The sequence below is a fragment of the Neofelis nebulosa genome, chromosome 5 (assembly GCF_028018385.1).
Source record: "Neofelis nebulosa isolate mNeoNeb1 chromosome 5, mNeoNeb1.pri, whole genome shotgun sequence".
Taxonomy (NCBI): domain Eukaryota; kingdom Metazoa; phylum Chordata; class Mammalia; order Carnivora; family Felidae; genus Neofelis; species Neofelis nebulosa.
In genome coordinates, this window is record NC_080786.1 from 79,959,092 (window position 1) to 79,984,775 (window position 25,684).

General features: G+C 42.9%; 1 protein-coding gene and 1 long non-coding RNA gene across 11 annotated transcripts in view; both read left to right on the forward strand.

Annotated features, from left to right (window-relative positions):
• The window catches only part of LPP (LIM domain containing preferred translocation partner in lipoma), a 682,444-nt gene that overhangs the window by 482,977 nt on the left and 173,783 nt on the right, over positions 1-25,684 (forward strand). The window lies entirely within an intron of this gene.
• LOC131513058 (uncharacterized) lies at positions 1,462-16,055 on the forward strand. The gene is made up of 2 exons (XR_009262446.1): positions 1,462-5,290; positions 7,888-16,055. It is a non-coding gene; the product is annotated as an uncharacterized LOC131513058 (long non-coding RNA).

Consider the following 25,684-nt stretch of genomic DNA (forward strand, 5'->3'; position numbering starts at 1 on the left):
ATTGTTAAGTTAAACAATTTATTTTGCCTAAATTATGTTATATTTTTGAATCATCTATTGCAGAAATACACGAAAGGAAAAGTAAAAGGGCATCCACATCCCAGGGCTCACCTGTTGAGTTTGGTACGGTGTCTTCTAGGCTCTTGTTTTGTTTTACTCCATGCCACTGTTTTGATTCATTGTTGTTTTGTTGCTATATTTGTTGCTGTTGTTTAGAGATCGTTGAAAGATCCCAGTAAAAATGCTATTAGCCTTTTGTCTCCTCCTCACATTTAGTGTGTGTGCCTGCGTGGGGCGAAGCGTGATTTTACAGACACCATTTTGTTTCTATCTGCTGTTGGCAACTGACCCCTCACCCCTGAGCTGCAAGCAGGTGCAGAATAGTTGTCTGTATCCCCCCATGCCCTTGAAGGTTTTGCACCTTCACTGCTCTTGGATCACCCGTTCCTTCCACAGAAAAGATTATTCATTATCTTCTCTGCTTTGACAGTATCTTTCAGGCTTGCTCCCTGAGCTGCTGCTAAATGAATAGCGTGTTCTCTGTTCTAAATGTCTGGGCTGTGGACAGAGAGGAACCAGAGGAACAGAGCCCATATACTATGTGAATTATTGTACACTTCATTCGCTAAAACTTCTTCCCTCTAACTTCTAAGTTCTATAGCCAAGGGTAAAGCTAAGTTCGTGTTTTGTTTTGTTTTGTTTTGTTTCTGTTCAGCCCTCACTTACGGAGAATCCCCAAGCTGTCTTAAGTCCCATCCAGGGTACTAATATTGGATGCAACATGGTCTGTCTGTTCTAATAGAGAAAATGAAATAATATACAAGTAACATTCCTACAAGTGATGAGTATGCCTAGGGAGGTACAAATAAAACGACCTGTGGAGGTTCAGTGAGAGAAAGCTTGTTTCTAGCTAGAAGTCCATTTTGAGCTTGCTAAATTTATGAGAATGCCCTGAGGGCCTCTGTAGGCTTGGTCAGTTTATATCACCTCTTGAATGATTGAGGGCCCTACAAGTGAAAACAAACAAAGAAGCAACTCAAAGACAACTATGGAATAGTGTCAAAAGAAGATGAAGATATGTTCCATCGTGTCAATATTTGTGTCCATTATCAAAGATGTATAAAATGGTTTGATAATACGCGCCCTCTGTAATAAATGGAGATAGCACTTTCTCTATGATACTTTCTCATTTTAAATTTGCATCAGGGGCGCCTGGGTGGCGCAGTCGGTTAAGCGTCCGACTTCAGCCAGGTCACGATCTCGCGGTCCGTGAGTTCGAGCCCCGCGTCGGGCTCTGGGCTGATGGCTCGGAGCCTGGAGCCTGTTTCCGATTCTGTGTCTCCCTCTCTCTGCCCCTCCCCCGTTCATGCTCTGTCTGTCTCTCTCTCTGTCCCAAAAATAAAAAAAAATTAAAAAAAAAAACGTTGGAAAAAAAAAAAAAGAAAGAAAAAAAAATTTGCATCAACCAGGGGCACCTGGGTGGCTCAGTTGGTTAAGCGTTCGACTCTTGGTTTCCACGCAGGTCACGATCTCACGGTTTGTGGGTTTGAGCCCCACGTGGGGCTCTGCGTTGACAGCACAGAGTCTGCTTGAGATTCTCTCTCTCCCTCTCTCTCTCCCCCTTCCCCGCCCATGTGCAGGCACACTCACACTCTCTCTCTCAAAGGAAATGAACATTTTTTAAAAAATAATAAATAAATTAGCATCAACCATATTCATAATGATTAGACTCATGTTTTATGTCTCCCTGAGGCTTTTCAAACATCATGGGGGGAAATCATTTAGCAGAATTTACTTATAGCTAAGGGCCACTTTAACCCATTGATCGCCATGATGCTATCTGAGGCTGTGGCTCTGATTCTGTGCATCTTCCTGCCCCTGAAGGCATAAAGCAAATGGACCAAGTTGCTGCTTCTCCATACCTAGGACAGGAACAGAAAACTTTGTATGCCCTGCTGTAACTGGAGGTGTGGGACTGGAGTGTTTATTGGTCAAGTGAATGAAAAGAGGCAGATTGGAATATGGCCAAGGCCAATACCCAGTCTCCTGAGGAAAATTAGAGCCTTTGTTTTTTTTTATTTTTTTTTTTTTGCTTTGTTTTGTTTTGGTTTGTTTGTTTGTTTGTTTGTTGTAATTATTTTTTTTCTGTCTTGCCTTCAAAGCAGATTGTGTAAGATTCGGTCTCCTCAGGAGATAACTCATGAAATATACCCCTTGGGTCCTTTGCATCTCATCCCTGCATAGATAGCATAGGGAAGAGCATCCCCTACCCATTAGAGCCATGGGCATTTCCTGACAAATACTGTAGCCCTCTGGAATATATCATTGAGCTCCTGGTTTACTGCATTCTTCTGAAAGCCCTTTTTATTGAATTGGCTCATTCTGAACCACTCATACATAGTGAACATTCGTATGGTACATTTGGGGACACTAAGGACACAACAGTTTACAAAAACGTAGCTGGGAAGTTTTTAACTCCTAATTTTGGCACAGAAGCATTCCCTTTGAAGCTCCTAATAATCTTTCTTCCTACCACTGTTCCACTCATTGTTTCCCAACTTCTTTTCTGGGAAAACTTGGGGTAAATTTTTACTATTTTATGCTTGATTTCTTTTCCTTCCCTCTTCTCACTTTTCATTTCCAGAAGAAATGGCTTGGCTTCCCTCCTTCTTCTCCATCCTGCCTTGAATACTCAGGAATGCGTAACACTTTAGCATAGGACAATACAATTTAGATTGGGAAACTTTTTATTTGTAAACCTCAGTGGGTTTTGTTGACACAGTTGTGCCCAATTCCTGAATGAACTTAATCCCGTACTCTTAGTGAAGTTGAGAAAGCAAAGCTAATATGTGGTGAGTACCTACTTGGCCACAGATGTTGGGCTAGGCTCCTTCTTATACAATTTCTCACGTAATCTTTATGATAATCCTGCTAAATGTGGATTACTGTTCCACTTGGAATCTGAAGCCCAGGGATATTAAACACCTTGCCTGAGGATAGGTGGCAAAGCTGAGCTTTGAACTCTGATTTCTCTGACTTCAAAGCCAATGCTCTTTCCACCTCATGGAAAACCTTCAGAGCTTAGGACATATTTATTGTTTCAAAATGTATAATCCCAGAGCACACATGCTTCCTTAGCCATTAGAGGTGAGTGAATGAAATAGTAGTGTTGTGTTGTGTAAAGTCATTGACAAAATGACCTTTTGGTGCCATTCTGATCCTGCACTGCTTAGAGTAATTATGACTGTAAAGCCATTGGAGCAGTCCAGAAGTATTTCTAAGCAGTTTCTACATGCCTAAGCATTAAATTTAGTTATTTGTTGAACATAAAAGCAGAGGAATAGTCTTTCCAGGTGACAGATAAAATGATGGAAGAATTGAAATAGTGAAATAACTTCAATGTTTGGATTTATGGTGCTGGTCAGATTCATTTATAGAGACAAGGGGGTGTGTCAAGTCAGTGTTGGCTGGGGTACTCTCAGAAGGCACCACACAGAGAGTGGGGTGGGTTATGGTTAGCTCTGAACAGATTTCCTGGTCTCCACTTCTCTCATGTGGCTTCCTTCCCTGCTCAAAAAGCCAACCAAAAAAATAAGGTGAAAGAAGGGAAGAATGGAGACAGAAAAAAGAGAGACTGTGAATAACTCAAGCAAATTGGAGAAATAGCTTCAAGTCTGTATTTCCTGGATCATGTATGTATGTTTGTGTATGAGGGACAATGCATCAAAGTAGTGTTAAGATGTGTAAGCTTAGAAGTCAGTCTACCATAATTCTGGTTCTTCTTCCACCATCTAGTTTTTATATAGCCTTAAGCAAATCACATAACTCTCGGGCTCCTAGTGTCCTCCTGGAATTGTAGGAATTAGGATGTGTGATCATAAAGTTTTATTTCAACTCCAGGATTTAATGATTTTAAAAGTTTTAGTGTGCTTTGATTATCACTCATTGCATTACATGGACATATATTAACTACTTTAATATGCATCAAAGGAGGTATGCTCTTTCTCTTCAAAAATGCTAAAGGCTGACCTTGTTATAGAAAACACTCTGGAATCATGCATTCAGAATACTTAATTTTGAGTTTTCCTTCTTGTATTTTAATGTCTCTGCTCTCATGGTCCTCCTCCTTCATTGGAAGCCAGTTTTAAGTTTCGATGATTAACCACCCCCTTTTTTTGAACCCCCCCTTTTTTTTTATTAAATAGAAAGAGTACCAGATGGAAGAGGTTACTCTCTAATTCAGAATTTATCTTGACAGAGACTAGATAAAAAGATAATACTAGATAAAGAGAGGAATTAGAAAAGGGAATGTGTTGGAGAAAAAAATAGGTAGTCACCACCATATTCCGGTGGAATGCAATCCTTGAATATTTATCTAGTCCTGGAATTTTCTAGATAAAATGCCATCTTCAGTGTTTTGAGAGGATACACTAAATTATTGGAATAGCTACACTTTATCCCAAGGGCAGGTTGTACCAACTCTCATTTAAGTGTTTTCATTTGCCTACCCTGTGTATCCCCGCTTCTTAGGTGATTTAAGGTAGATAGAAGATAGGCTATTAGCACTGAAGTTGATTACAAGGCTGAACTTCAAGACAGGAGTAATGTATCTCAACCCCCAAACCCCCACCACATTTTCTAACTTTATCCAGGGTTTATACTGTAGAGGATTTAAAACAACAACAGGAGTATTTTCTCCATTTTCTACCTTATGCCTTTGAACTTGACAAAGGAAGAAAATATGCATTCTGTTTCAAACAGTTATGACAGTGTACATGAACACCTGAAGTTCCTTCTCACTCAGCAGTTGAAAGCCCCCCTCTTACCTTTAAGACCAGTGTGACCTCACAGAGGCTTCCACAGAAGGCAGAAGGTTCCATGAAGGGAAACAGACTCGAAGGTGGCTCTCAATCATCCCCACCTCCTGATACCCGTGCCCTTGTATGTGGCACTCCCCTTGAATGTGGGCAAGACCTACGATTTACTTCTGACCAACAGACTAAAGCAAAGGTGATGGCATGCAGATAATTATTACACGTATCAGATAATGTTAGATAAATTGTAGGATTGTAACACCCATCCTACAAGGATACCTTTCCCTTTGGTGGCTTTCAAGAACTAAGCTCTCATGTTGTGACCTACCACATGGAGAGGGCCATGTGGCAAGGAACTCAGGGTAGCCTGTAGCTAGTAAGAAACTAAAGCCTTCAGTCCAGCAGCCTATAGGAGCTAAAGGCTGCCAGCATCTATGTAAACTTGAAAGCAAACCCTGCCCCAGTGGAACCTAAAGGTGAGACCACAACCCTGGCTGACATCTTGCTTACCGCCCGTGAGGCTCTGACGCAGAGGACCCTGCTAAGCCATGACTGCACCCATAGCCCTCAGAAACTGAGATGATAAATGTATATTGATTTCCTCCACTAAGTTTTTATTGTCATGCAGCAACAGATAGCTAATAGAATTGTTAATTTGGAACCACCCTTTTCTTCATCTTTCATTCTCTACAGAATAGTTACTAAGTGAAAGTGGCTTGTTACCCTATCCTTAAAATTGTTAAGGGTACTTTAAGAGCTGATTTATCCATGACTTTGGGTGAGTCATAAACGTGCCCTTCTTTTTCTGGTATTTCCTCAAGAGAGATGCCCCTTGACTCTAGTTTATAAGGGACATGGATAAGGTTGAAAAATATTGATAAATACTGATTGAGTCCAGTTGAATTATATGAAGAGGAGTTTCTCTGAAAGCTATTTTCAAATCTTCCTGTGACTCTGCCATAGATGGCTTATCAGAACTTCTCCTGCTAGGAAATGGGGTGAGGAGATCATTCTTTGAGCTTCTTTGTCATTTACATACTGGTGAAATTAAAAATTACTAAGAGGAGCCTTAAAATGAAGCAGCCCTTTTACAAGATTCCTCTGCAGCCTGAAGAATGTTACAGACGTGGAGCAGGCACCCAAGCTGGTCAAATGATGGATGTGTCTATATGAATACTGCCTCCTTCACCATCCCCTGGGCCTGAGTGACCCCCAGGGTAGTTTGCTAGAAGACAGAAGCTTGACAGTTGGGGAAGGACAGAGGGTCCTGATACTCTGAAATAAGTGGTAGGCCTGGTGCAGCCCAAACATGGCCCCAGGGTGGTCATGCCACTCCTGAGTTAGGTGGGAAATTGCCAAACCCTCAACTAAGCTCTCTGGCATTTTTGAATTGCCCAACCAAGTGGAAGAGAAAGCAATCTGTGAAGTTCTTAACTCACATCATTCTAGCTTTTTTTTTTTGAAACATATCAAAGCAAGTCCCTCTTGTTTGGAACCTCAGTTTCCACCATGGTGCTGCCTTACAGTAGGTTTCCCTCAGTTCTAAATGAACCAGTGAGTGAATGGGCAGATGAGGGTGCTCAAAATCTGTTATAACAAACCAATCTCCTCTCTTCTTGAGGAGTATTACATTTGATGTAACTATATATAGCTCAGGTTTATTTTTATAGGTTAAGCATTTTGTTAAACTATTCCTAAAACATTTCTGAGTGGGTCACCCTAAAGAATGGGGAGATCAATTGGACTGTAACTTAACCAGGAAAGCATTGATTATTTTCTGGGCTTGGAATATGTCATATAGTGCTGCCTTACCAGTGAGCAGAGAACTCCTGAAGGTTATGACGACTTGCCCAAGGACACATAGCTCAAATATCACAGGGAAGTGATAAAAATCCCAACTTTTCTGATTCCAAATTTTATGTTCTTTCCATTATACACATACATGTATTCAGCAGAAATTTTCCAGGCAACCACTCTGTCCCATGTATGACGTTAGATGTGATGAGGGATATACAGATGAATAAAACCTAGAACTTTTCTTTATAAGGAAAAAGCTGTTTAAATAGGTTGATTTCTGAGTTTTATGGGAATAAAGAAAAAATAAACGAAAAGAGGGCCAGACTCAAGTGAGTGAAATTAGGGTATAAATCTACTGATGACGTAGTTCAGTAACTTGACGTGTTGCAGAACTTCACGTGTTTCTTCATGTGGAGAATGGGGGTTAATAATCCCTGCTTCACAGATTGGTTGGGAGGACTGAATAAGGAAACATGGAAGGGGGCCTTATTGGACAGCCATCCAGCATAGGAGTAACAACACAGATTTTTGGACATCTGAGGTAGAGAAGTCCCCAGCAAAGGGGAGGTAGAGCCAGGCAGAGAAAGAAGCATGTGAGGTTAGACCTCAGTGGACCTGGACTCCAGTCACCCAGAAACCTGTGGCTGTGGGCCAACTCCCAACTGCATAGACACCTCAGGCTCAAGAGCATGGAGGTCTCTGAAAGGCCCACCTCACTGCGTGGATGGCAAAAATGCAGATAATGACACAAGGGTGGTTGCAAATCGTAAAATCCGTGGGAGAGTTTACTCATTTTTTGTTTGGTTGGTTGGTTGGTTGTTTACCATCAAGAAAATAAAGAAGAGCCACTTTCTTTAAGATTATGTCCTTTCACCCGTGTTTGAAGTCATGGTGTTCCTTTTGCTGTCACCCTGTCCACGCTAGCCAAGCAGATGAGCATTTCAGTCTTTGTCATTATCTTCCTTTAGTTTGTCAAGACTCTGAATATTCTCTGCATGTGTATGGTATGTTTAATTAGTGTGAAAAATATTTGGCCTCCACGGGGAATTGGTGAATTTGCATGTACTCATGAATATGGTACATGGATGCTCTGTGTGGTCACTGTACCTTATACCTGACTTTTCCTCAAAGCTTAAGCGTTCTCCTCCATCAGACAAAATCAGTAATTAAAATAATGATAATGATAATAATAATAATAATAATAGTAAGAATAAACAATTGTAGTGGCTTTGTTGAAAACCTTATTAAAATGCATTTCATATTTCTCTCCTTCCAGAGAAACCGTACTAAGCATTTGAATCCTCTAGATGACTCAAGGTCATCCTCATGACCATCTATTATTGTGCTCTGCTGAAATTCAGTAATTTTCCTCTCCTGTCCCCTCAGGCTGTCAGCTGCCATCTCTGCTGTCACTGGGCTACCTCTCATAGGCTTCCCCACCACCTTCTGATGTTTATTGGTTCTAATCTCCCGTGTGGGGAAGGAACAGCAAAACGGTCATTAGAATCGCTGGTGAATATGAGTCAATAAGCACTGAATGCTTATTGCTCCCAAAGGAGCATCCATCAGAGGAAAGAATTGTTTCATTCTGGCACTTTTTAAAATCAGTGTTTTACCCACACAGAGCCCAAGACTCTTCCTCCTTCTCCTTCTCCTTCATCATCGTTTCCTTCTCCAACTCTCAGGGAAATCGGAAACGTGGGCGGTGCCTATATGCTCTCTGACCCTCTCCTTGGATTTTGTTCTTAAATCGTAACAATTAGAGGAGTTGCTAAATTGGATCATTTCAGATTGTCTCAGTTCTCTGCGGCTTTAAGAACAAGCTGATTTGAAGCCACATACTGTTGGCAGCTTTCATCCATTTATTTGGACTATCAAGCAAGAATGCTCACAATCTTTCAAATGAAAGAAGACATCTTTATTTCCAGTTCACACCCTTCATAATAAGAAGGGTATTTGAAATAAAGCCAAAAAGCATAACTTACTTCTCTAACTTCATATTACAGATGCCCACAGTAATGGAAGAAAAAAAAATTTTTTTTTTTTTTTTTTTTTTTTACTACCCGACCTTCCCCCGGATCAGCAGCAGAAAATGACAGTGATGCATTCAGACTCGAACAGCAAAAAAGAAAGAAAAGAATCCTTTGCTTACATTTGTAGGAAAGGCCTCGGCTTTCCTGAAAATCTGTCTTTAGGAAGAAAGCAGAGCTGCGGATCCAACACAGGAAGATGCCTTCATGATCATTTTACTGAGAAATTGTCTTTGACAGCTTCACTGTGCCATTGCTATCAAGAAGGGGCCTGTATAATAGATACCAGAAAATTTTGAAATTAGGGAAAAATCACGTTATGGAACAAAGATCCATACCAAAACTTGGAGACAGGAGAACCGAGTTTTCTGGTAGGAGGGGAGACTTTGTGCTACGGAGTAAATGGAGCTGAGAACGTCCCACTGTGGGGAGCAAGTGGACCACCTGCTCTATCTTCCCAGGCACATCTTCCCTTTATACGCTTGGAGACAGCCAGTGCCACAAGTCCATGTTAGGATTCTCGCTCCTCTCTTCCTGCCTGGGACAGCTCTCTCCACCCCCGGCACTGCACTACTCTCACCTCCAGGAGGCATTCCCTGAGCTTTCTCTCTCCCAGATGGACAACGATCTCCATGTACCTAGGACAATAGCCATTTATATAGTGCCTCATCTGTGTGCCACCCTTAATTTCCTGCGGGCAGGGTCTGCATCTGATGTGCTTCTCTTATGGGTCTGCACCCTAATTCAGGACTCTAAGCATGCTCTTAACCAATGTTTAGGGGAAAAGGAAGGTGGCAAGGGAGGGAGGGATAAAAACAGGGAATGAATGAAATATTTCAGCTGCAGAGAGCTTATATCTAGGGCCCCAATATAATAATAACCTTTTACATGTATGCCATTTTACTACTTAACAGTTTTTTTTACATGTATCTCTTTATCATCATTCTGCTATTGTATGCGTGGGTGCACAGCGTGTGTGTGCACGTGTATCTTTGTAGTGCATGCGTGTATCGCTTCTCTTTCTCTATTCCCGTCTACACACACACACACACACACACACACACACACACACACACACAGGTGTTGCTTAGGCACACAAATGTAAGCTCTGTGAAGGCAAGGACGTTGCTGTGTCCATATCTCTATACCAGCTTCTTAAACAGTGCCTGATGAGGGAAAGCTCAATAAATGTTTGTTAGATGAATGAATGAGGATATGCCCTCATTTGGTCTTTACCATCACCTCCTGAAGTGAACACAATATCCATATTCTATCCTACTCTTTGGCAGGTAGCAAACCTGAGTCCTCACCACCTGCTCGAGGTCGCATGGCTCGTTCTTGGCCAAACCAAGCCTTGAACTCAGCTTTTCTGTTTCTCTATTCCTTTCCTTCTGTCTTCTGGGAATTTGCTATATTAATAGCAAAGCGAGAAATGTCACACAGGGAAAATTTGTCTCCAAGTTTAAATTCATGATGCGTACACAAGAAATTACTGACTTCTCAATCCAACGGTAACACAGATTGTGTGATTTTGAGGAGGAGAAGCCTTTCTTTCCCATCGTCTTCCCTTTATTAGCCTATGTGTCAGTGCACACACATGCGTGCCGTGCAGCCCTCGGCTTGTACTTTTCCAGCCTCCTGTTAATTCCTTTCGTGGGCTCTTCCTGCCCTGACCATCCCCAGTTCCTGTCAAGGCTGTTGCTTGGTCAGGCCAAGGCCAGGCGACACGCAGCAGGATTTGTTATGGTTACTTTGGCAAGTGCAGAGGGCTTGAGAGAAGCGGAACAGCAGGCATTTCAGGAGTAGGACTAGGCTGGCTTGTTGTTTGTTATAAACGTTTCTACTCACCCTAATTGTAGCTCGCAGGGGCAAGCAGAGTAAACACCCATACAAATTACTAAGTGGTACTGAATGTCCAAGGCTGTCAACAATCGCCGTGAACTTCAGATGAAATCTCCTTCTTGACTGAGACCGGAGCCAGGCAGCACACGTGGTCTCCCCCTATCACTGCCCATCTTGTGTGGACACAGCAGCCAGAAAGGGGCTCCGTAAGGCCCTGGCACCGGGAAGGAACTGGAGACGAATAGGGTGCTTGGCGCGAATGTTGGGAGGTAGCTACAGTCACTGTTTATCCTTAGGCTCCTCTCTGGTTTTTTCTATCTTAAAACAGGATGACTACAAGGGGGAATAAGGAATACAGTGATAGAGGATCCCGCATGAAAGTTCAAGAGAAAACTGGCATTCATTTTTATCTGAAGCCTGTGGGGGGAGGGATGAGTCAGTGAAAAGGGTACGAAGGGGATCTGAAGTCACACTTTGTCACAGGCTCTGGGACAATGGCGGTGAGTAGCCCAGGAACTCCACAAGGTTTATTCTCATATTCACTCAGATCACAGTGAGGCGAAAGGGACGCCCGTACAGATTTTCGAGGCGGCTTCCCTGTTTGACCATGACTCCGGCTGTCGTGCAGAGACTTGGGCTTCTCCGCTTTAGTAGGACTCATTTCTTTCCCTTTTCCTTTCTCATAAATGACTCAGGAGACTCTGTGGAAGAACCACGTGTGCTCTCTTCCCAGAATTGTCACCGAGGAAGTGCATGTCCTCTTAGCTTACCGGATTCGCCCATTGAGACGTGCCTCTACTTTGCTCTCACCTCCTGGATGTGGTTTGCAGAGATGGGCTGTTGGGATTTCCCACCAGTCCACGACTCGAAGTTTCTATTTCCACATTTTGACTGCCAGTTCTATATTTGCGCAAAATCCTGCTTTTTGCCTGGTTTCCTAGGGAAACAGTTTGTAAGAGCTACTGCTTTCTGTCCATCTGCTTTGCCCGCCTGGGTTTTTGACTGTACACCCTGATTATTTCCTAATGTGACAGAAAGACGCCAGGCCCAAAATAAGGGGGACTTCCTCTAAAATTGCTAAAAACGAGTTTTTGAAATTAAATGGTCAGTTAGGAAATCACTCTCCTGTTGGCGGAGGGGAGGGCAGTTTGTGTTGTCCTTATGTTCACAGACTATTATAATAAGAAAGGAAGCGTAAGTGAACAGTGGGCGGGACGAGACATCTTATTCGATAGATGCAAAGATATTACACATAAAATATAAACTAGACACAACGACGGCCCTGCGAGGACCTTCCAGCTGGAGGGATCAGCTACGACATAGTTAAAGTAACCCTGCACTGGATGTCTGGGAACCTGAGTTGCTGTGTCATTATCATCTCAGGCTCGATCTCCCCATCAAAAAGAGGACCTCATTTTATTTTTGGAATGTGGACCCCTTGTACTGAGGATCCTGCACAGAAAACCGTATTTACAAAGTAAATAAGCATCCCTGTGCCAGTGTTTACACTCCATGGCACATGCACGTTGACCAACCAGAACTGTGTAGGGTGACAAGACCAGTGTCACTGTGCCGAGTTGATAATCTAGCAACAAGCAGTCTAATCCCTGAGACCTGCTTGCATACTTGGAGGCTTTTTAAGCTCCATTCTACAAGAATCATGGACACACCAGGTGCCAGGGGCAGCAAGCGGAGAACCATTAACCTAGATGAGTTTCTGAAATCTTTGCCAGGTTCTCAGTTGCTAAATTCTGTCTTGAGCTTTTCTGGGGAGAGAAAGCGGGCCGCGAAGGAAGGAGAAGAATGCTTTCTCACACTGTGAAACGCCTGTGCTCACCTCGCCCACGGGGTTGTGTCCGTGACCCTAATGCCCGTGAGGTTCTTGCATGTTCCTAAGATACTCCTGCAGACCAGACGTCAGAGGTGAGCCAGGTCCTGCACCATGGCTCAGGGTGAAGACCGTTGTGGAGAGCAGCCGTGCAGGTCTCCCTTTAGGACATAGCCATGCACCTAGGGCTGGAAATGGAGCCCTCCGCAGATAGAATCTGTTGTTTCATTTAATTACTTTTCAAGATGCCGTTACCAGAAATTTTTATGTAAATACATATTTTATTCCCCGAGGCATGTTAATATGAGACAAAAATTATACAACACTGAAAGGAAAACAAAATGGCCCTTTTTACGAATTCTCTCTGTGTGTTCTTCGGCACATGCTATAGGATAACAAAGGTGCTCACTTAGCCAAAACCACTTTCTTTGGCATTCAGTTTGCAGAATCACAGGAATGCAGAATTGATACTCAATAGCTTAACGCGATTCAACTCAATGAACATTGACTGTTTGCCTTCTCTAGGGCAGGTCCTGAGCCCATGCTATACAAAGTACGGGCACCATTAATGAAACAGACACTTAAGAGTCCCTGTGATGTGCTAAAAGCATATAACCACCCTACTGGCTAGACAGTAATTGGTGCCTCGGAAGAGGTACTTATTTATTTATCAAGTACTTATATTGCACTCATTATATGTCAAGCACTGTTCCCTGTACCTCATTAACCCATATCATCCTCAGAACAGCCTTTTGGAATGTGAACTCCGGTGTGTATGCTCTTAACCACGATGCTGTGCTCCGAGGGGCGAGAGGAGAAAGAAGTTACTTTGGGCTCAGTGGATCAAGAAATGAGGCATCTGAACTAGGATTTGAGGACATAGCACAGGCCCTCCAGGGGATGTCTGGGAATGTGTGTGTCTTCACAAGATCGAAATGTGTGTGTCTTTTGTAAGATCGAAAACAAAGCTCAGAATATGAGGAGCTTTGAAAGTCCAAGAGGGCCCTTCCACCTCATCTATTTTGTCTAAGTGGGGCCACCAGGCAAGTATAGGTGTGAGACCAGCATGGCAAGAACATGCTTCATATCCACAGCCGCACTCCCCTCAAGGTCAAGAAGCCAGCTGAGAAAACCTGCTGTGCTGAGAGAATGCCCTCAATGCACTAACCCAATTAAGCAAGATGTACCATTTCCCTAAGAAGTCTTCATTTCTCTCTTGGTGGAGGATGCTTCCCAAATTCAATCTGCCCGCCTTAGGACAAGCTTGTGACCCTTCAGATGCAAGGAATTCCGAGTTATATACATTTTTCTCGCTCCCTCGGTGAATCTCCTCTACTCTTATAAAAAGAATAACTTCTGGCGTACTTCTGGCCAGTCAGGGACGAGGCTTCTCTGAGAAGAGGATGAGCAGGAATACAGAGCCCGCTGTCGGAGCGCCCTTTGGCCGGGCAGGTGCTGAGGGAAGCCTCTCTACCCACCCCCCACCCCCGGAATCAGTGCCAGCCACCCACAGAGCTGCAGCTCCTCTGCCTTCCACGTGCAACTTGTTTGATCAACCGCCAAGACAAGCCCACTGCCCAGAGGCTGCACAGCTCTCTTTTTCAGATGCTCCCTGAATCTTGTGGAAAGACATTTGATTCCAGAGCCTGTGCTGAGTGCAGCCGCCAGTCCTGTCACCGATGCTTACGAACTGTCTCAATTTACCAACTGATTTTCTTCTAAAGGTTTTTTACAGTTTCTGGCCTCCACCACCATCACTCCCCTTTCCCCCACCCAGTTTGGCCTTTATTTAGGCTGATGTCAGGGGTATTTTTTGGAACGTGAATAGATCCAAAGATGCCTTTTTTTTTCTTTTTCTTTCCCTCTTGGAGTCAAATGTTCACCTACTGAGAGCTTCATTCTCCCTCCACCTTTGTGAAGACGGTGATGTACAGGGTATCACCATAGCCTAGTATACAGGATTCCTGGCTCTGGAGTAGTAATAGATTGCCAGACAGTCCCAGACTGTCAGACTGGGCCAGACTGGGCCGATCACCGTTCACTCCCCTGAGCTTGTTTCCCCATTACCTAAAATGGGGGTATTAACTGTACCTGCCTCACAGTGCTTTGGGGATTATTACCTTCAATAATCTATGTAAAATACTCACCTGCACACAAGCGCCCACGCAATAAATGTAGCCATTATCACTACTGGTAACAACATGAAGCTTTGAGGATGAATCATGCCAGACAAACTACATGGTTCTTCCTGACAAACAAAGTATATGGCTCTTCCTCCGTATGATTTTATTTCACGTAGCCACAGGCCTATCCCAAAGGCAGTAATAACAAAGGGAAGGTGGAGAAAGTTCTAAGCTCCTTTATCCTAAGCTGAGTGGCTCCATGTTGTCCCTGACCCCCTCTCTTGTGATTCTTACTGGATATCTTCGGGGAGACGTCCGACGGGTACCGTGGATGCGGGGCGGATGGACGATTCCCCAGAGAAGTTAACTGAGTGTATAACATCCGTGTGTAAACTCACACTTGTTCTTGCTCCCTTTCCTCGCCAGAGCTATCCGCGGAGCCTCCTAATCACACCGATTCCTGAGCTTCAGCTCCAGAGATACTGATTTTACGGTTCTTGGGCGGCGGCTGGGAGGATGAGCATTCTTTTTGAAGCTCCCCAAGTGATTCTGATGGGCGACCAGGCTTAAGAACCCATGACTGAGAGGATGGGCGGGCCCAGGGAGGAAATGGATATGCTCTACAGCAACCATGAGAAGGATCGATGGCAAACAGACCTAGCAAGTGTCTGCCTAGCGGAAGCTTTGCCTCTGCTCAGTCTCTTCTCAGTGTGGCATTTGCAGGCAATACAAAACAAAAAGAAAGGAGGGGGGCCTCAGCATCAAGGATGTGAAAGCTGCCTCTAATCTTCAACTAGATAATAGGCAGGGGCCTCAAGACTGTAACCTGAGGAACAACAAAGGCAGCTGGCATATGTGGGCTGAGGTGAAATACATGTACTGATGTGAGAGCCTCAGTGTTAGGCTCTCTGAAAGGATGGAGATTTTCTTAGCTTTGCTTCCTATCAAAATAAGAAAGACATGTGGTGCTTTCTTATGAGTCTTTAGATTTCTGTGCTTGGGCACAACTTATCTCTTTTCTCCATGCTTTCTCATTTCCAGTTTCCAAGTTATGGGAGATTATCTAGTTCAGTTCCAGCCGTCTCATTTTACAGATGGCAAAACTGAGTGATGCCTGACATCTCACAGCACGACACGGGCAGAGATCTTGTTCCCTCACGTGATACACCACAGTCTATTCGATACTCAGTTCAAGGATGGAAGAGATGACTTTGGAGTCTCTCCAGCTTTCCTACTGGCTCTGATTTCTCGACCAACGCCCTAACTATTCCCATGACACCCTGGCTAACCAGGTGTCTTATTTTCAAAGATGGCAAAAGTTTCTTTATTTTGAAGACATAGTTCTTACCTTAACTGCCCCAAGCACCGTGGCAGAAGGACCATGACCTTGCTGAGAGCCACCGCAAGCCAAATGATTTACTTAATTTTCCTTAAGTACTCAGAAGAAGAAAAACAATAATCTATATGATGGACTTTTGGCCTGCACCCATATCCTTTAGGAAAAGATGGAATTTGGCATAGCACATACTCTGATTTAAAGAAAAATGTTTTGTTCTGATGTATTTTGTCTAATTAAGAGTAAAAAAAAATAAAAGGATTGAATTTTTCCTATGCAATGTCATCTAGCCTTTGAGATTTTCACATTAGATGGCCCAAATCATTTGTCTTATCTTCTGTGAAGCTTGCTAATGGATAAATCTAACCTTGGCATTATTATACTCATGACCTACATATGACGCAGATCTATCCCCCCTCATATTTGTATGTTCACTCAACGAACATTTTGTCGAGTATCTCCCAAAAGCAAAAAGAGAGTTGCAGGGTACGGAAGTGGTGCACGGGGGATGTGCAAGGGAGTGAATCATGGACATTAAGGCTGTGGAGGCAGGACTTCAAAGAAGTTTTAAAAGCAATTCTCAGGGGATGGGCCAAGAGCAGTTAGCAGAGGTTTTGAGCACTATGGAGTAATACAATTTGACTTGCATTTTAAGAGGGAAAACATCTGATTATGGCTTACCCGTTCAGCAAACACCCTTTGAGCACCTTGCGCATGGTAGATGCCATGTTGGGCTCTGAAGACACAAGAATTAAAAACGGTCCTTGCCCTCAAGGAGCTCACAGTCTATTGAGTTGCCTTTCAGACTTTCCCACTAGATTGTGAGCTCCTGGAGGGCAGGCACTTTGATTCAACTGAAAAAAAAAAAAAAAGTGTTAAGCTTCGGAACCTGGATTATAATTCCAGCTCTAGACTTTCTATTCTATTCACCTCAGTTAACTGATCTGTAAAACGGGACTCATTGTGCCTGCCCCACTTGAGGACAGGGAACGATTAAATGAGGGAAGGATGGGATGCACTTGATGCAGCAGGAACTCTGGAAATCTGTTTCCATATCACAGTGTCGGGCACATGGTAGCCATTTAGTCCCCTTCTGCTGCCTGGCTGGTTGGAAGGATTTCAGTGATCAAGTTGCTTCCTCCAGGCTGTGAACTATGGTCAGGGCCAGTGTTGGGTCCCGGATGCTCAGTTCCTGAATCCAAGGCACGCACCTTTCAAAAGTCAGAAACAAAGTCAAAAGAATATGACGAAATTTCCTCTCTGGCCAAAATGCTATTATTTCACCAAGGGCAACAAATCTTCTTGGCAGGGGAAGTTGATTTGCTTGTGCTCCTGTAAATCAATTGTATTTGCAGGTGACAAAGTCCTTCTCACAGCGGCTTAAAGAGGAAGTGTTGGCTGTCCCTGGCCTTTGTTTGACATTTTATTATTTCCAGAGCATTTTCACCATTCATGATCTCACTCGTTCCTAATAAAGTCTCTCTGAGGTCCCATTGTAGGAATTAATACCCTTTACTGTATTCATTCCATCACTAGGGACATTGAGATGCACCGAAGCAAAGTGACTTGCCTAAATCATATAGCTTCTTGTGCTGTAAGGGATTTGCTTTTACATCAAAGAAACTTTAGAAAGATATTATTAGTACGTTTTGTCTGGTTAGCACATGACAGCATATCAGGAGATCTGAGCTCACTTTTTGGCTCAGGGAGTGAGCTTAGGAAATTCAGAATGGGATTGCTAAAATGGATTTGCCTCTCTGACCTGTGAGATCACTGTGTCTCTTCCACTGACTGATCAGAAGATAAACCTATTCCATCATAGGCCATGTCTGCTACTCGAGGTGTTGTCAACATTTACATTCGCCAAAGTCTTAAATATTCATATAATCCTTCCAAGGGTAGTCATCTTCAAACCCACCTTGTGGAGTTTAAGGGGAACCTGCTTGGCCCAGAATAGGCGAATGAGGTCTAGAGAGATGATGTGACATAAGCTAGGTCATGTGACAAGTATGTGACAGATTTAGGGCTTAAATCTTATTCTCTGGCTTCTCAATACAATGTGTGTTATTAGAGCATGGCATCTCAGTCTCGATCTGGCCTCCTTGCTGTTTGCTGTGGGCTAGTCTTTCACTTTGGAAGTTAGAGCTTGGTAAACCTAAATCGACAAGCTTCTACATTTGCCATAGTGATGCTAGTATGAAGTACCGTTTAAAGTGAAGTATATGTAGCTTCAAAGGGACCGTTCTACTTGCTTAAAGAGGAGTATTGACTTCTTTCCCACCTGTACTTTTGATTTTTCTAATGTCCCACCCACCCCCCCAGAATTGTTCAAGTCCCTTTAATCTGTAAGTTGGAAGCGAGAGGTTGGCCTAATTTCTATGTTCCTTTCGAGCATGAGCAATAACACGTTTCAAAGGATGATAAATAGCGGTGTGAAATATAGATGGGTTCTATGAATACTCACCGAAATCCCTATAGTCAGAAACAGGTAGAATAAGAGAGTAGTCAAGGCATTCTTCTCTCCTTGCACTTCATTCACCTTCTTCTGGCGGTAGTTTGGTGACTAAGAACACAAAAACTAGAGCCACGCAGACCTGGATTTGAATCTCGCCCCCTTCCTGTACTCCCTACAAGTCTGTAGGCAACCTGCTTAACTTTCCTGGGCCTTTGTTTCCTCATTTGTAGAAGGAGGTTTCGTTATACGACACGTAATGTATAGAATATCCATTTAGTACAGTGCCTGCGCATTTTTGAGTTGCTAATTTTGGATACCTCTTGTCACTGTTATTATCTTCATCCAAGACGTTTTCTATTACCCCTTAGAATACTTCTATCCATTTCTTCCATGGGGAGCAGACGCTGGCTCTGGAAGAAGCCAGTTGGACGAAACCAGGTTCAGAGAGGGGAAATGATGAGCTAGCACCCAGTGACCTTGAGCAAAGAGGGACCTAGAACTCAGAACAGCCAGGCTTTCCTGTCCTTATCTTCTACATGTGTTCTTAGTCAGAAAAAGAAATTCTTGACTCCTAGTTACTGAGATGAAGGATTAAGTAACAGAGGCAGGAAGACACATTGAGCTGTTTCAGTCTGGTTTTTATGATAATGCTGCTTCATGTGATAAGTGCCTCAGATCCCCTGGAATGGGGATACCTTAGGAGCAGATAGAACGGACACTTGGAAACTCACAGCCATGCTTTTATGTAAAAACAGCACATGACACCACGGAACCTGCAAAAACAAACGAACGAACAAACAACAAAGCCAGCTTCCATCATGACCCTCTCCCTTGTACGGCAGCACAGCTTGTGCAGCAAAATCCCAGGGCTTCTCCGCCCTGGCCCTCCTCCAGGCATCGAGCTGTTAGCATCAGAAATCATCACAACCACTTTGTGGCTCACTTTCTTCAGCCTCTCGGTAAAGCGACCCTTTTTAAAGTAAGCTCTATGCCCAGCATGGGGTTTGAACTCACAACCCAAAGATCAAGTCACATGCTTTGCAGACTGAGCCAGCCAGGTGCCCCAAAGCAACCCCTTTTTAAACATCAGCAGCACAAAAAGCGTGTGTTTCAGTTGACCTGCTGTGCCAGGGTCCTGGGCTGATCTGCAGACATGTTTCCCCATGTGGCCTCGTATATGGGATGACTATATCAGCAGACAGCTCCCTCACTTTCACTAAAATATTCCTGACATCTTCATGCATAGCACAGACAATGATATCACCCAAAAGGAACACAGAGATACATAAAGAGCAGGAGGTCAGTTACATGTGTTTTTACCTGGAATGAAAGATGGTAACTTTTCAACTTGACTCTCCTGTGTACTTCCTAGGGTCTTCACGGCTCTGGATGTTAACATCTTGTTACGTCTCTGGATGCATGAATTCCATCTTTGTCTAAGACCTGATTAAAAGGCCACCTTCTCTTATGAGTGTCCCATCATCCCCCCAGCTTCAGCCACCTCCTGTGTTCTGACAGCAGGGATTAAACCATTTTACTTTGGATATTTTATTTTTGGATATTTCCAGATGTTTAATATTTCCTATTATATTTCCTAGAGGGAAGGACCCAAGTTTCAGTTATTTCCTTAGCACTAATACTAGGCACATAGCAAATGTACTTTGAATAAATGTATTATGTACAAACATCTCCTCAGTTAGGCTACCTTTTTGTGTTACTAGAAGCTTTCTAAGTCCCATCTAGTAAGTGAAACAGTTCTATCCTTAACATGATGCATGTACTGTAACATCTAGTTACTTGTTTGCCACAAGGCTCCCATATTTATATCCAAGAAGCATTGAAGTCTGAGTCCATAACGTTAAGCATTTTCCTGAGGGCTGAGGCACTGCTGAATGACCTAGATCAGTCACTGCATTATATTTTTTTTTTATTACAGAAAGAATAGAGGGGCGCCTGGGTGGCTCAGTCGGTTAGGCATCCGACTTCAGCTCAGGTCACGATCTCACAGTTTGTGGATTCGAGCCCCGCATCGGGCTCTGTGCCGACAACTCGGAGCCTGGAGCCTGCTTCGGATTCTGTGTCTCCCTCTCTCTCTGCCCCTTCCCCGCTTACACTCTGTCTCTCTCAAAAATAAATAAACATTAAAAAAATTAAAAAAAAAAAAGAATAGAATCCATAATAACTTGCTTCCTACCTATTACACTGAAGAGTTAGAATGACAGAGATAGGTACAGAGTTTTTGATGATATTCATGGTGGTGTTATAGTAATAACCTTTTGCATGTTTATGGCACTTAATTATATCAAACCATTTCATTATGACTGGAGTGACACTTTGGACCCCATCCTTCTGGGTCTTAATATCTAGTTACTGGAAGTTGGGAGACAGTTTCTGGAATCCGTCTGGTTGGGTACAAATCCTAGCTCTTTCTCATACTAGCTCGGTGACTTTTAGCACATTATTTAGCTTCTCTGTGTGTTTCCTCATCAGTAAAGGGAGGAAGCAAAAGAATTTATGTCATTGGATTACTCCAGAGGTTAAAGGAGAGAACGTACATACAGAGTGATGATTCCACAAATGTTACTGTATAATCTTCACACGTTGTGTGAGACCCCAGATGAAGAAGATTCTCGCCATGTGACAAGTACCTCTGAAAGGCATGTCATTAGGAAACAGTAGCTGATACAAAGGAGAGAGGAGGGATTAAAGCCAGCCTGGTTAGGACTCTGAGCTCACCTGTAGCAACAAGAAGCTCACAGGGTCAGCATAAACTGAGGAGGAACACCCTTTGCTAAGCGGAGGGAAAGGAGCCTTATGCGGGGATGGTACCAGCCCAGCCTGACAGAATCTCTGTGGACCACATCTGTCTGTGCCAGCTGTTGGCAGCCTGTGTAGGCTCGCTGAGAATAACAGCAATGATTTTCACTTTATAGCAACTTCCATCTTGGGAGCTCAGAATGCTGCATAAATGTAGATTAGGGCTCCCAACATTTTTGCCAAGAATGAGCATACTTTATAGGGCATCAAGAATGCATCACTGTCTCCACGAGTCTTTCATGGTAGAAAGTGAACTAACTGGTTTTGACTGAGACCTGCTTCTCTGATTTGAGCTTTCCTTGTGATTCCACCACTCGTTTTCTAGGTGACCTTGGGAAACTCAGTTTCCTTCTGGACCCTCGGTTGTTGTGGTATTAATAAAGTGACTCATCTACCACTAAGTGATCTCTAGTGTGTCTACTGTTTCTAAAATTTGCCGAGAGTCTGCAAGGATCAGAAGTTTCCTCCCAAATAGACTACTGCCTGACACGTTTTGGAAAGGCTCTAGGTCTCATACAACGGGATACTTTCATAGTACGTCTTTCATGGTTAGGCCATAACCCGGCGGACAAAAAATATCACCTTGGTCACTAGAACATAGCATTATCTTTTAGTTTTCACGTGCAAGAGTATTAGTGTCTTCGGCAGGAGTTTAGCTTGGCCCACCTTTCAGTACAGTGCTATTTATCATTTCCTTTTACTATTTTAAGATTTGGCATTAACACTCCAGCTTGTATCAGAGACTGATGAAGGAAGTAGTCTTTTTGTTTTGTTTTGTTTTCTTTAAGTAGCCTTTTGAAGGGCAGTTCTACTTTGCCCGGTGAATCCTGAGTGAAGACCTCAAAAATGACCATGCCTCTCAAAGTCCTGTGTTCGGTCTCTCTGCAGCAAGATTGCCCAGGATGTTTGCTATTTTCTCGGTTGCCATCCTTCTACAAAGAGGAAATACTACATCATAAAATGTAGTATTTGTCTTTAGGAAGGGTTCCTCTGATAGCTCAAGGCTTTGTAATATATGATTAAATTCTCCTGAAAAAAAAAAAAATCAGAAAATCCCTCTGATAAAATGCAGATGGGTCGAGCAGCTGAGGCACTTTGTGTGGTGATTAAATATGCCCTTTCTGGAACTGATGGCTAGATTCAAATCCCAAATTCCCAGGTACAGTCAGGGCGATCCCTGTGCCTCAGTTTTCTCATTTGTAAAATCGGAACAGTGACCATCTGATGGGGTGGCTGTGATGAGTGAATGAGTTAATGTAAAATATTTTGAACATTGCTTGTTGCCTGCTACCCACTCCGTATTCCTTACTTATTTTCGGTCTCATCGGTTATACCTCGATAAATATATAAATTAAACACTTATGCGTTTCCACCTTTCAGAGTTTATGGAGAGGGATATCCCTTCAAGAGAATTACTGTTGTTTGAATCATGGTTGGTAATCCGTTAGAACCATTAAAGTTGCTGGTCTTTCAAATCACTATCAGAGTGTGCTCGTGTTGCCTCTGCCACGGTACTGATGAATGACACTGAGTCACCCATTTTCCCTGATCCACCTTCCTGCCGCATTTGAAAGACATCCAGAGCTCCGATCTGATGGATTGTTTGGGAGCATTTAATACAAGTCATGAGTAGCTGTTACATATTAGCATGCAGCATGTATCACTTTAGGTATTATTCACAATCGCCCTAACGTGGGGCATTCCCTTTCTCCTATCTGCCCCCTAACCCCATCTACAGATGCAGAAGCTAGTGCTAAGAGACATTTAAAAAAAATGTTATATACAAAAGAAGTAGTATAACTTGCTATTTGCCCCAGATTTGTCTGCTTCTGAAGCCCACACTTTCTCCATTACACCACAATCAATGTTTCTGAAAGTAGAAGGGGCCACATTGGTCTCCAACCTCTGATATAATTAGCATCATGCTTTAATCAGTGAGGTTGACTGTCTTGATTAACCTTTATGATAGATCATGTAAGTTTCATATCTCTAAATGAATATATAGAGGCAGCTGTAAATTAGTGGAAAAACACTGAGCTTGGATCAGAAGACTCATGTTTAACCCCTGGCTCTGACACTTACTCTGGGTGTGATTTTGGCTAAGTCACTTAACATAGTCACTTAAACCACTAACTTGGTTTGTTTCTTCTTAAAGAAAACACACTCTCATGGTCTGGAAAGTATTCACTGAAATCTAGTGTGTGTGAGTGTTATACCAGGGTTCTTCGTTGGCCAGAAAGGAGCATAGAACTACAAAGCGTTTTCTCTCTTTCCTCCAGGTCCTAAAATCAAGCCCCCTGATCCTCTTGGCATGTTTTTGGTATGCTCCAGTCCAGTGTAACCTCTCTTTCTTCTGAATCCATATTATCCATTGATCTGTTCACGTGATATTTATACAACATAGCATATCTTTGAGGATAATAATAATTTCTTAATTAGTGAAGGCAGCAAATGATTTACATGGACCTTCTCATTGCACTCATGAGGGAAACCCAACTGACCCCATTGTATGATCAAGGCAACTAATATTTAGTCAAATGAAACATCTTGCCCTGCGTCACGATGTTGGTAAGTAGGGGATGTGGGATTTGAACCCAAGCAGGTAGGTAGCCCCGAGAGCTTATGGTCTCAGGTGTCTAAGCCATACTGACTACCATCAACAGTCAATGCTTTGCTTCATTCTTTTATTTCTCGTTCATGAGCCTCGACTGCCTGACTGGTTTATGAAGTCCTTGAACTGGATGTATCTCAATCATCTTGATGATTGCCTTAATGCCTCATTACTAGTATTTGTGGATAATTTAATGTAGTTTTCACCAGAGACTACAGTTTTCTACACCACTCAAATAGCCTAGGAGCAAGGACTTTTAACTCCTTCTTCTTCATCTCCAGCCAGAAGCTAATCTTCCCACAATGTTGAACTACTTTGATTTGATTTTTGCGGGTCAGGCAACAAACCGTTTCTCTGTTATTCTCATTGAGACACCTCCTGCTTCCCCGCCGGGGCCCAGAAATCCACGGTGATCCACGCGTCTGTCGGAGGGCGCACTTGTTTGCAGCCGCCGTTGGCATTGTTACCAATCAAAACACACGCCCTTTCTCTGCATCCGAAGTGCCTTGGATCGCTGAGCAAGAACCTTTCTGACTCAAATGAAAACCACCTTGTGTTAGGTGAAATATGGGGAGTTAACCATTTGTTGGCTGGCGTGCATTTCCCACGAAAAACTCAAAAACAAAAATTCACCTCAGCCATGGAAAGTGATGTGCCAAGCGTCATATTTGCATATCAAAACCGAAAAACTGATTTGCATGTTATTTCAGTGTCTTGTGTCACGTTCAGGCATCTGTCAAGCCCACTAGATAGAAACAGCTTGTACAGTAGGAAAGTGTTTCTGTGCATATCAGACTGAAAATCTAGGTGCCTTTACTGTTTTCAACAAATTGTCGCCACGTCAGGTCGTCCATTCCCTTCTGGCTTCATATGTGAAAATACTAAAGAAAAGACAGAAATCCCACGTTTTATAAAGTCTACTTATGAGTTTCTAAGGGTCATCCATTTTCACTATAAATAATGTAGATAATTTAAAAATTATAAGTAAAAAAATTAAATTACTCATAATCCCACCATCCTAGCATGAGCTGTTAACATTTTGGTATCGTTCCCTCTAGTATCTGCTTTTTGACCCCTACTTACATAGACACTCACACTGGCACTCTTACATATATGTTTTTACTCATTTGTAAATATTACATGTTCTCTTTTAATAGCTTCCCATTTTTTAGCATGATAATGGCAAGAATTATGAGACAGGCTAAGGAATTGGTAAAACCCCATTTTGAACACAGTGGATTAGAACCACAGTCAGATTCAGAGTCCTGTTAAGAGAGACACTGTGATGTCTGATACAGTTTTATTAAAAATGTAGCTTTTGGTTGAGGATAGCTCTTCTGTGGGACAACATATAGAAATCAGCTTGTGGTGGTAAAACTTTTTTTCCCAATGTTGGAGCACCTAGCTCTCTTCGCATTGTCCCAGGCAACCGAATGAAGATGAACCATCCCCCCAGAAGTCACTGCCAGGCACTAATGGGGCATAGCTAAGACCAAGATCTGGTTTAGTTTGAAAACAACCTTGAACGACAGTTCATTCCATTCATCAAACATTTATGTCTTGCATCTCATTGAGGTGAAACCTACCAATGGAGATAATGTCTTGTATTTGCCTTGCCGTTATTATAGCTAATCCCTTATACTTATGTAACATGCATAAGTCCTAATTAATGGGGGAGGGTGGATGCATGTGTGTTTTAGCTAAAGTATTGTGGAAACAGCTTCTTTTAGCCTTGGGTAGGAACAGCATATATAAGAGAGGAGTAAAATGAGAGAGATCTTATCACCCCATGGAGGCAAGTCATTTTCTCCCTTAAGGAGGCCCTGCCTGAGAGCCATGAAATGGGAACTGTGAGTTAGACTGGCAAGAGATCTCTGATCTTCCTTCTCCATGACGCTGAGGATCTGGGTTTCTTGCCTGTCACCTTTCCTACTTCTTTCCTACCACGTGGGACAGCATCTGTAGTTGTGCCTCTTTTTGCCTGAAACTCATCTAGGCAGGAAAACATGAGGGAGGCTACTTTTTCCAAGG